The following is a 13,619-nucleotide window of genomic DNA, read 5'->3' as shown; positions in this document are numbered from 1 at the left end:
ACAAAGCTGGTCAACTCGAAATTTCTGATAATAACAATGAAGGCGTCATGAATTGGCCTTTGCTCAACGTCAAGCAAGGAAAAAAGGCGGTTTCCTATTTTTGTTTATTAAGAATGTTTGTGGCACAAATAACTCTTTATGACGCAGATTAGGAGACAGTTTACCTTACTTGGCAAGAATAACTCGACAACGTACTTGATCCTTCAACTTCGAATGTCAATAGAAATTAAAGTTTTTTAAAGTATACTGTTCGTATCCAAATCGAGACAACGAACACAACAATATAAGCTTTTTTTTTTTTTTAATTAAAAGCTTCTACTTCAACAAAAACTTCCAAAGCTGCTCCGCACAAGAGCAAGTTTTCACGTCAGAAAATAAGACCAGTCAAGGAGATCGCTGTTTTTGTTGCTTATTTTTATTCACAGGAGTAAGTTTGTTTATGTACAGTTTTTTTTTACAAACTTCCTTATTCAACGACTGTTTTTCGGCTTTTAGGCAAGAATAATTGTCAAGGAAAACCTTGACAAACATTGTTAGATTGTTAATTTCACACACGGGAAAAATAGAACTCTTCGTATAAATAAAAAACTTGTGTTGGAAATCCTGTTGGCTTAAACACTTCAGTTTCAACCAAGTATCTCCTGCACCTGTTTTATTTCTTCATTTGGTGTTTTGACAATCATTCAACAAGCATACTTTTGAACAGAAAACGCGAGACATTCAACTTTATACCGGCGCAAATTAATCAAGGAAAGCTTTCTCGTGTGCTAGTACCAGGTTGTACTTTCAAGTAGTACATTGCTAACTTTATTTTTCTCTGCTATGATCGGTGGTTATGACCTCTTAAACCCTTCACCTGTCGGGAGGCTAAAACGGCGGCATCATTTGCAATGCCTTATTCCATATTTTATATGAGTGGGCAACATATTTAACAAGATTTCGTTCTTCTTAGAGTTTTCAGTTACTCGAAAACAAGAGTGCATCAATGCCAGGTGATAGCTAGTTTTGGGTGAAGAACAATTTAATTATTTATTTTAAGCCGTGTGGTCAAATTTAAATAGCATCAATATCTCTTCTTTAAGCGAAATGTTTCAGACGTTTCCAATGGGCCTCATCTTGCATTCTGAACGTCATTTTTGTCACGAACTTCCAAAAGCAAAAGGAGTTCACCTTCACGCTTTTCGAAAGTTTGTGGTGACATTCAACAAATCAGGCGGGGCTTGGTTTCTCGCCACGAAAAAACTTTTACACCGGAGCAAACCACTGGGCGCTCTTAGTTTTCAGAAATATTAACATGTCTTTAATATTTAAAAAGCGTCATAGGGCATTGTTAATATTGCCCACGGATGGCGGCTCTTTCATAGAATATCACTTACTGTTGGGCCGACCGAAAGGCAAAGTAATCGATGATAATGCCATGTTATGTCAGTAAACGGGCGAAGACGTCTTTCATCGGTTCCATGACGATTGAGTTTTTTATCCTGTATTTGAAGTCCTTTGAAGAGTACGTGAATGTTGCACAGTTAACGTTTTAAAATGTTCGATTAATTCTGGTTTGTCATCGGAAAAAATATCAAAATGGAACCAGCTTTATTTGGTATTCCAATCACAAACAACCGAGCTCCTTTTCTACCGGAGACATTGTAAACGTTTACTTTCAATTAATTTGCATCGATTCCATAGTTGTACAGTTAAATTCTAACCTTTTGTAGTTTTTGTCGTGTCTTCAGTAGAACAACCACCGAATATTGCATAAAACAATTTAAATTCCACCTCCATCGCAGTTTAAGTTAAATAAATATTATATAGTATACAGAATGTTTGTCCCATGAACCTAGTTTAATGGCCTAAGCTCCTACGAGTCTCCTATAGTTCATCAGTGGGAAGGCATCCGAACTAGTGATCGGAAGGTCTTAGGTTCGACTTCTGTGCCTGTGTCACTTTGAATAATACATCATTCCGAGTAAATTTCACTTCGTCAAATACTGAGAAAGTAGCTCATATCAAAGAAAAGTAATGATCACAAGCTTTTATTTAAATGGCCACATTCGATCTAAATCATCAATCGATGCATGACTTGAAACAGCCTTGTATGGCCGGGAAAGTGCTGTCATTTTTGAGGGACACAAGTTTATTAGCTTTTAGTTGTTAAGTGCTACGTTCATTAAGTGAAGGCTTTGTTACAATTGTTCAATTTTTAAATGCGGAGTGTTGAATTTGCCATGGCATCTTTTAGAAACTTTCATATCCCTTTAGGAGATGAAGCCTTTGAAAAGCACAAAGTTATCAAGGTTAACTTCGTTAGAAAGTTAAAATAGTTAACTTTAAGTTAATTCTGGCTTGTTTGTCAAGGCTAAATACTTACAAAAACAGAACCAACGTACCGTGACTCTATTTTGTATTTTGCATTCAAATCACGAAATAGGCAGATTTTTTTTTTACCACAGTAGTAATTGTTTACTTTCAGATTGAATACTGATTATGGAATTGGAAAAAAATGGACTCGATGGTTAAACCACAATTTTTCATATGTCTTTTTTGTCAGCTTTTTGCAAGAGTGTCTTTCCTAATAATGCGGTAAATTACGAGTGACCAAAGCATTATCAGAGGCGATAGACATTCTGGACTGTACAAATACCGTTTTAAGAGCAATTCTCCAGGAAAGTGAAGCAAAGTTGGAAATGAAAATTTTTAACCCTCCTTCATTTTTTGTGTGGAGGTAGGTTACCTGGAGGGATGAACACAAACAGCCATATTTGGATCGGCAGGTGCGTCGTTGCCATGGAAACCGCACTTGATCACGTCGGCCTGAGGTCTATGTTTTGACCGAAAAATTCACTCTCAAATAGTAAAAATAAATGAGTCTGGTTCTCGAGTACATGTGAACCAATTCAAATGAAATTCATACAGATGGTAGAACCACTCTCCCAGTTTATAAAATTTGCTGTTAGAGTATTTTAGGTTCTATAATCAGGAAGACCTTGGTCGTATTACTATGTTGCCTGTCAGCCATTTTGACAAGAGGGAAAAACAAGCACAACCATATTCGTTATTTCTCCGAAAGTACTCTTTCCGCATAAACCAAATTAGCAGCAGTGCTTACATAGATATTGACGTTTATAAATATTATAAAATCTATTTGGGGAAAATTATATTCTGGCCATGGGTGTTGCAGACATCCGAGGCAAGTTGCAAAAAAATTGCAAAATTGGAAATGTTGAGGTCTCCAGTATTTGGTTCAAACAGGCTTTAGATAGAGAATATTAGCTTCAGAGGTTTTTTCATTCATCTTATCTGTTATCTACATTTGATTGATTAGGTTTTGGCCAATGAATTTGATGAAATATAAATTAAAACAAAGCCTACCTTGCAACTTTTGGAAATTTCTTCCGGATGCTTTTGTCGTATAGGATGGGTCTCTCCTCAGTTCGCTCGCTCCATTTTCTTGACCATATCTTGCACAGACTCTAGCGGAAAGGACAAATCTAACTGCCTAGCCTCGCCGAACATCTACTTTTAGACCAAAGATGATGATGCATTAACCCGAATAAAGAACAGTCGAACAGGTCAAACACAGTCGTGTGTCGAGTATCGAAATAATTCATCGATACAATCCATCCAGCAAGTTAAATAGATGCATCAAGATCACAGCTCTGAGCAAATGCATGTCTGCGACGATTCTGAATAACGTCTTTGGCTAAATCGAGCCGTACATTCCGTGGTGCATGGTTGAGAAGCGAAGAAATCGTTGTTTACGACCTGTTCACGACCAAACGTATGTAGACCGGAAATGCGAGTAGCAAAACTGCTGACCGGATGTAGTTTTAAATGCGATATACGCGCTTTTTGGTTGTTTGTTTGTTTGTTTTTGTAGCTTCGGCTAATTGTCGCAATGGCATTATCTCTTCTTTAGATATTTTTGGTACAATATATCATTGATAGGGGGATAAAAGGACGACTTTTGATCCGTTTTTATGACTGTTTTACAGTGGTGAATAAAGAGGACAAAATAAAAGAGCTTCACCACTCGTTTTACGCAACCACACAAGCCGCCCATGTTTCCTGGGTTTGTTTGTTTGTTCATTTTTAATTCATTGCTTATTGGATGTTAAGGATGGCCTGCATGTAAGATACGTCGCTGATCTGGGGCATTAGCGTACACATTAGAAGTTACGAAGTTGGAATTTTTGACCCACCTCTCCTCCAGAAATAATTAATTCCTCTTCAAGCCGATAAATTTTCACATTCAGTACCTAATACCTGCCCAAATTTTGGCATTCTTTCTGTTTATTTATTTATTTATTTATTTATTTTTTGCTGCTGTTTTTTTGGTGGGGGGAGGGGTGACCGGACGTAAATTTGTGCCGTCGATCAAAACGCTGCAAGGGAAATTTGCATATCGTCGTGCGAAGGAAAATATCCTGGTCGGGACAATGGAAAGTTGGTCTCTTTCAAATCCCAAAAGGGACGTTTCGGTTTGTGAGTGCAGAGGAAACAATATAAAATTCAGCCAATGTCAAAGGGATATTTCCAGGCACGTGTAAGCCTAGGGATATAAACCGTGATGAAATCCGCGACGAAATGGATCTTATTCTTTGCCGTGCAGGTAAATAATTGTAAGATTTCACGCGCCAATTTTTCATTCTCTTGTCACGAATAGTTTATCCTTACGTTTATGGGTCGTAATCCTTACGTTTAGTGGTTCTAATCCTTACATTTGGGGGTTACAATCAAGGGTTATAATTCTTACGTTTCGGGGTGATAACATAAGAACATAACGATTATATCTCCCAAACGTAAGAATTATATCCCTTAAACGTAAGGATTATTACGCATAAACATAAGGATTATAACCCGCAAACGTAAGGATTACATCCCTTAAACGTAAGGATTATAGCTCCTAAACTTAAGGATAATAACCCTCAAACATAAGGATTATAACCGTCAAACGTAAGGATTATAACCCCCAAACGTAAGGATTATGTCTTCCAAATGTAAGGAGTATAACCCCTAGACATAAGGATTATCACCTCCAAACGTAAGGATTACAACCCCCAAACGTAAGGATTATTACCCCAAACGTAACAATTATAAGCCCCAAACGTAAGGATTCTAACCTCCAAACGTAACGATTATAATTCTCAAACGTAAGGATTATAAACCTAGAACATAACGATTATAACCCCCAAATGTTACGATAATAACCCCCAAACGTAAGGATTATAACCCCCAAATGTAACGATTATAATTCACAAACGTTAGGATTAAAACCCCAGAACATAACGATTATAACCCTTAAATGTAGCGATAATAAGCCACAAACGTAAGGATTATAACCCCATAACATAACGATTATAACCCCCAAACATAAGGATTATAACCCCAAAAGAAAGCCTTATAACCCTCTCATGTAAGGATTATAACTCCCAAACAGATTATATAACCCCCAAACGTAAGGATTAAAACCCCTGAACATTTAGATTATAACCCCAAAACATAACGATATAACCCTCAAACGTAAGGATTATATCCCTTAAACGTAAGGATTATTACCCCTAAACTTAAAGAAAATAACCCCCAAACGTAAGGATTATATCCCCCAAACGTAAGGAGTATAACCCCCATACATAAGGATTATAACCCCCAAACATAAGGATTAAAACCCCCCAATGTAACATTTATATCCCCCAAACGCATAGATTAAAACCCTAGAACATAACGATTATATCCCCCAAACGTAAGAATAATCACCCCCAAACGCAAGGTATATAACCCCCAAACATAAGGTTTACAACCCCCAAACGTAAGCATTATAACCGCCAAACGTAAGGATTAAAACCCCAAACGTAAGGATTATATCCCCCAAACGTCAGGATTATAACCCCTAAACTTAAGGATAATAACCACAAAACATACGGATTTTAACCCCCAAACGTAAGGATTATTTTAACTCCCCCAAAAAGATAATATAACCCCCAAACGTAATAAATATAACCCCCAAACATAAGGATTATAATCCCCAAATGTAAGGATTAGAACCTCAAAACATAAGGAATATAACCCCCAAACGTAAGGATTATATCCCCCAAGAGTAAGGATTATATTTCCTTAACGGAAGGATATTAAACCCCCAATTGTAATTATTAAAAACCCTAAACGTATGAATTATAACCCCAAAACATAACGATTATATCCCCCTAACGTAAGAATTAATACCCTCAAACGTAAGGATTATAACCCTTAAACGTGAGAATTATAACCCCCAAACGTAAGGATTATATCCCCCAAACGTAAGGATTACAACCCCCCAAACGTAAGGATTATAATCCCTAAAAGTAAGGACTATAACCCCCAAAACATAGCGATTGTAGGCTATAAATGTAAAGATTATGACACCCAAACGTAAAGATTACAACCCCCAAACGTAAGGATTATATCCCCAAAACGTAAGGATTATAACCCCCCAAACGTAAGGATTATAAACTCCAAACGAAAGAAATATAACCCCTAAAAGTAAGAATTATGACCACCAAACAAATCGATTGTAGCCCTCAAATGTAAGGATTATAACCCCCAAAGGTAAAGATTATAACCCCCAAACGTAAGGATTATATCAGCCAAACAAAAGTATTATAACCCCCAAAGGTAAAAGTTATAACCCCCAAAACGTAAGGTTATAACCCCCAAACGTAAAGATTATAACCCGGAAACATAAAGATTATAACCCCCAAATGTAAGGATTATAACCCCCAAACGTAAGAATTATAACCCCCAAACGTAAAGATTATAACCCCCAAACGTAAGAATTATAACCCCCAAACGTAAAGATTATAACCCCCAAACGTAAGGATTATAACCCCCAAACGTAAGGATTACAACCTCCAAACGCAAGGATTATCACTTCCAAACGTAAGAATTATAATCCCAGAACATAGCGATTATAACCCCGCAGAGGTAAGGATTACAACCCCCAAAACGTAAGGATTATAACCCCCAAAGGTAAGGATTATAAGCCGAAAATGTAAGGATTATAACCCCTAAACGTAAAGATTACAACCTCTAAACGTAACGTCTATAACCCCAAAACGTAAGGATTATAACCCTCAAACGTAAGGATTAAAACCCCCAAAGGTAAGGATTATAACCCCAAAACGTAGGGATTATAACCCCCAAACGTAAGGATTATAACCCTCAAACGTAAGGATTACAACCCCCAAATGTAAGGATTACAACCACCAAACGTAAAGATTACAACCCCCAAACGTAAGAACTATAAACCCCAAACGTAAGGATTATAATCCCCAAATGTAACGATAAAAACCCTCAAACGTAACAATTATAACCCCAGAACATAACGATTATAACCTTTAAACGTAACGATTAAAACCCCCAAAAAGTAAGGATTATAACCCCCAAACGTACGAAATGTAACCCCTACACGTAAGGATTAAAACCCCAAAATATAACGATTATAACATCCAAACGTAAGGATTTTAACCCCCAAACGTAAGGATTATAACCCCCAAACGTAAGGATTATAACCCCCAAACGTAAGGATTACAACCTCCAAACGCAAGGATTATCACTTCCAAACGTAAGAATTATAATCCCAGAACATAGCGATTATAACCCCGCAGAGGTAAGGATTACAACCCCCAAAACGTAAGGATTATAACCCCCAAAGGTAAGGATTATAAGCCGAAAATGTAAGGATTATAACCCCTAAACGTAAAGATTACAACCTCTAAACGTAACGTCTATAACCCCAAAACGTAAGGATTATAACCCTCAAACGTGAGGATTAAAACCCCCAAAGGTAAGGATTATAACCCCAAAACGTAGGGATTATAACCCCCAAACGTAAGGATTATAACCCTCAAACGTAAGGATTACAACCCCCAAATGTAAGGATTACAACCACCAAACGTAAAGATTACAACCCCCAAACGTAAGAACTATAAACCCCAAACGTAAGGATTATAATCCCCAAATGTAACGATAAAAACCCTCAAACGTAACAATTATAACCCCAGAACATAACGATTATAACCTTTAAACGTAACGATGAAAACACCCAAAAAGTAAGGATTATAACCCCCAAACGTACGAAATGTAACCCCTACACGTAAGGATTAAAACCCCAAAATATAACGATTATAACATCCAAACGTAAGGATTTTAACCCCCAAACGTAAGGATTATAACCCCCAAACGTAAGGATTTTAACCTCCAAACGGATTATAACACTTAAACGTAAAGATTATAACCCCCAGAACATAACGATTATAACCCTCAAACGTAAGGATTTTAACCCCCAAATGTAAGGTTTATAACACCCAAACGTTAGGATTATAACCCACAAACGTAAGGATTTTAACCCCCAAACGTAAGGATTATAACCCCTAAACGTAAGGATTACAACCCCCAAACGTAAGGATTTTAACCTCCAAACGGATTATCACACTTAAACGTAAAGATTATAACCCTCAGAACATAACGATTATAACCCTCAAACGTAAGGATTTTAACCCCCAAATGTAAGGATTGTAACCCACAAAAGTAAGGATTTAAACCTCCAAACGGATTTTAACCCCAAACGTAAGGATTATAACCCTCAAACCTAAGGATTACAACCGCCAGAGGTAAGGATTATAACCAAAAAACGTAACGATTATAACCACCAAACGTAAGGATTATAACCCCCCAACGTAAGGATTACAACCCCCAAACGTAAGGATTACAACCACTAACGCAAAGATTACAACCCCCAAACGTAAGAATTATAAACCCCAAACGTAAGGATTATAACCCCCAAACGTAAGGATTATAACCCCTAAAGGTAACGATTACAACTTCCAAATGTAAGGATTAAAACCACCAAAAAATGGAATCATAACCCTCAAACGTAAGTATTATAACCCCCAAACGTAAGGATTAAAACCCCAGAACATAAAGAATATAACCCCCAAACGGATTATAACTCCCAAACGTGAGGATTATATCCCCAGAACATAACGATTAAAACCCCCAAACGTAAGGATTATAAACCCCAAACGTAAGGATTACAACCCCTAAACGTAAGGATTAAAACCCCAGGACATAACGATTATAACCTCCAAACGTAAGGATTTAAACCGCCAAACGTAAGGATTACAACCTCCAAACGCAAGGATTATCACTTCCAAACGTAAAAATTATAATCCCAGAACATAGCGATTATAACCCCGCAGAGGTAAGGATTACAACCCCCAAAAGGTAAGGATTATAACCCCCAAAGGTAACGATTACAACCTCCAAACGTAAGGTTTATAACACTTAAACGTAAAGATTATAACCCCCAGAACATAACGATTATAACCCTCAAACGTAAGGATTTTAACCCCCAAACGTAAGGATTATAACACCAAAACGTAAGGATTACAACTCCTAAAACGTAAGGATTATAACCCACAATCGTAAAGAATTTTAACCTCCAACCGGATAATAACCTTCAAACGTAAGGATTATAGCCCTAGAACAAAACCATTATGATCCTCAAACGTAAGAATTTTAACCCCCAAACGTAAGAATTAAAACCCGTAAGGTAAGGATTACAACCCCCAAACGTAAGGATTATAACCCCTAAAAGTAACAATTACAACCGCCAAACGTAAGGATTATAACTTTCAAAACTAACAATTATAACCCCCAATTGTAAGGATTATAACCCCTAAACGTATGGAATATAAAAACAATACATAACAATTATATCCCCCAATCGTAAGGGTTATAACCCTCAAACGTAAGGATTATAACGCCAATACATAACGTAAACCCACAAACGTAAGGATTATATCCCCCAAACTTAAGGATTAAAACCCCCAAACGTAAGGACTATAACCCCTAAACATAAGGTTTTTAACCCCAAAACGTAAGTATTATAACCCCCAAACGTAATGATTTTAACCCCCAAACGTTAGGATTATAACTCCCAACCGTAAGGATTATAATCCCCAAACGGATTATAACCCCCAAACGTAAGGATTATAACCTCCAAACGTAAGAACTATAACCCCCAAACATAAGGATTATAACCCCCAAACGAAAGGATTATAACCCCCAGAACTTAAGGACTATAACCCCCAAACGTAAGGACTATAACCCCAAAACTTAAGGATTAAAAACCCCAAACATAAGGATTATAACTCTTAAACGGATTATAACCCCCAAACGTAACGATTATAACCCCCAAAAATAAGGACTATAACCCCAAAACTTAAGGATTATAACCCCCAAACGTAAGGATTATAACCCCCAAACGGATTATAACCTCCAAACGTAAGGACTATAACCTCCAAAATTAAGGAATATAACCCCTAAACGTACGGACTATAACGCTCAGAAGTAAAGATTATCACCCCTAAACGTAAGGATTATCACTCCTAAACGGAATATAACCCTCAATCGTAAGGAACATAACCCCCAAACGTAAGGATTTTAACCCCAAAATGTAAGTATTATAACTCCCAAACGTTAGGATTATAACTCTTAAACTTAAGGACTATAACCCCCAAACGTAAGGACTATAACCCCCAAATGTAAAAACTATAACCCTCAAACTTAAAGACTAAAACCCCCAAACGTAAGGATTATAACCCCCAAACGTAAGGATTATAACCCCCAGAAGTAAGCATTATAACCCCCAAACCTAAGGACTATAACCCCCAAAACGTAAGGACTATAACCCCAAAACTTAAGGATTATAACCCCCAAACGTAAGGATTATATCCCAAAAACGGATTATAACCCCTAAACGTAAGGACTATAACCCTCAGACGTAAAGATTATAACCCCCAAACGTAGGGATTGTCACTCCGAAACGGATTAAAACCCCCAAACGTAAAGAATATAACCCCCAAACGTAAGGACTATAACCCCCAAACGTAAAGACTATAACCCCAAAACTTAAGGATTATAACCCCCAAAGGTAAGGATTATAACCCCCAAACGGATTATAGCCCCCAAATGTAAGAACTATAACCCTCAGACGTAAAGATTATAACCCCCAAACGTAGGGATTATCACTCCTAAACGGACTATAACCTCCTAAAGTAAGGAATATAACCCCCAAACGTAAGGACTATATCCCTCAGACTTAAAGATTATCACCCCCAAACGTAAGGATTATCACTCCTAACTGGATTATAACCCCCAAACTTAAGGAGTATAACCCCCAAACGTAAGGATTATAACTCCCAAAAGTAAGGATTTTAACCCCAAAATGTAAGTATTATAACCCCCAAACGTAATGATTATAACCCCCAAACGTAAGGATTATAACCCCTAAACTTAAGGATTGTAACCCCTAAACGTAAGGATTATAATCTCCAAACGTAAAGACTATAACCCCAATCGTAAGGATTAAAACCCTTAAATGTAAGGACTATAACCCCCAAACGTAAGGACTATATCCCCCAAACTTAAGGACTATAACCCCCAAAACGTATAGACTATAACCCCCAAACAAAAGGATTATAACCTTCAAACTAAAGGACTATAACCCCCAAACGTAAAGATTATAACCCCCAAACTTAAGGACCATAACCCCCAAATATAAAAACTATAACCATTAAAGTTAAGGACTAAAACCCCCAAACGTAAGGATTATAACCCTTAAACGTAACGATTATAACCCCCAAAGGTAATAATTATAACCCCTAAACGTAAGAATGATAACCCCAAAACGTAAGGATTATAACCCCCAAACGTGAGGATTATAACCTGCAAACGTAAGGACTATAACCCAAAACGTAAGGACTATAACCCTTAAACGTAAGGATATTAACCCCCAAAAGTAAAAATTATAACCCCCAAACGTTCGGATTATAACCCACAAACGTTAAGATTATAGCCCCCAAACGGATTATAACCCCCGAACTTTACAATTATAACCTCCAAACGTAAAGAATATAACCCCCAAACGTAAGGATTATAACCCCCACACGAAAGGATTATAACCCCCAAAACGTAAGAACTATAACCTCGAGACGTAAGGACTATAACCCTTAAAACGTAAGAACTTTAAACCCCCAAACATAAAGATTATAACCCCCAAACGTTATGATTATAACCCCTAAACATAACGACTATAACCCCCAAACGTAAGGATTAAAACCCCTAAACGTAAGGACTTTAACCCCAAACGTAAAGATTATAACCCCAAAACGTAAGGACTATAATCCCAAAACGTAAAGACTATAACCTTCAAACTTAAGGACTATAACCCTCAAACGTAAAGATTATAACCCCCAAACGTAAGGACTCTAACCCCCAAACGTTATGATTATAACCCTTAAACATAAGGACTATAACCCTCAAACTTAAAGATTATAACCCCCAAACGTAGGGATTATAACCCCGAAACGAAAGGATTAAAACCCTTCAACGTAAGGATTATAACCCTCAAACGTAACGATTATAAACCCCAAACGTAAAGATTATAACCCCAAAACGTAAGGATTATAACCCCCGAAGGTAAGAACTTTAACCCCCAAACTTAAGGATTATAACCCCCAAACGTAAAGATTATAACCCCCAAACGTAAGGACTCTATCCCACAAACTTAAGGACTATCACCCCTAAACGTAAAGATTATAACCCCCTAACGTAAAGATTATAACCCCGAAACGTAAGTATTGTAACCCTCAAACGTAAGTACTATAACCCCCAAACGTAAAGATTATAACCCCAAACGTAAAGATTATAACCCCCAAACGTAAGGACTTTAACCCTGAAACGTAAGGACTATAACCCCTAAACGTAAAGATTATAACCCCCAAACGTAAAGATTATAACCCCCAAACGTAAGTATTGTAACCCTCAAACGTAAGGACTATAACCCCCAAACTTAAAGATTATAACCCCCAAACGTAAAGATTATAACCCCGAAACGTAAAGACTCTAACCCCCAAACGTAAGGACTCTAACCCTCAAACGTAAGAACTATAACCCCCAAACTTAAAGATTATAACCCCCAAACGTAAAGATTATAACCCCCAAACGTAAGGACTCTAACCCTCAAACGTAAGGACTATAACCCCTAAACGTAAAGATTATCACCCCCAAACGTAAAGATTATAACCCCCAAACGTAAGTATTGTAACCCCGAAACGTAAGGACTATAACCCCAAAACTTAAGGATTATAGCCTCCAAACGTAACGATTATAACCCCGAAACGTAAGGACTTTAACCCCCAAACGTAACGATTAAAACCCACAAACATAACGATTAAAACACCCAAAAGTAAGGACTCTAACCTCCAAACGTTAGGGTCTCTAACCCCCAAACGTAACGATTATAACCTCAAAACGTAAGGACTATAACCCCCAAACGTAAGGATTATAACCCTCAAACGTAAGTATTATAACCCCCAAACGTAAAGATTATAACCCTGAAACTTAAGGATTATAACCCCCAAACGTAAGGAGTTTAACCCCCAAACTTAAGGATTATAGCCCCCAAACGTAACGATTATAACCCCGAAACGTAAGGACATTAACCCCCAAACGTAGCGATTATAACCCCCAAACGTAACGATTTTAACCCCCAAACGTAAGGACTCTAACCCCCAAACGTGAGG

At 37.4% G+C, this 13,619-nt stretch overlaps 1 long non-coding RNA gene across 1 annotated transcript in view; it reads right to left on the bottom strand.

Annotated features, from left to right (window-relative positions):
• LOC146449859 (uncharacterized) overlaps positions 1–13,619 on the bottom strand; it is a 138,307-nt gene that overhangs the window by 34,651 nt on the left and 90,037 nt on the right. The gene's annotated exons all lie outside the window — the stretch shown is intronic.

Source organism: Pavona decussata, unplaced genomic scaffold (genome assembly GCF_977016875.1).
Source record: "Pavona decussata unplaced genomic scaffold, jaPavDecu1.1 SCAFFOLD_563, whole genome shotgun sequence".
In the NCBI taxonomy this organism is placed as follows: Eukaryota; Metazoa; Cnidaria; class Anthozoa; order Scleractinia; family Agariciidae; genus Pavona; species Pavona decussata.
Note: the sequence above shows the minus strand (reverse complement) of the source record. Positions and strands in the feature narration are given on the sequence as shown.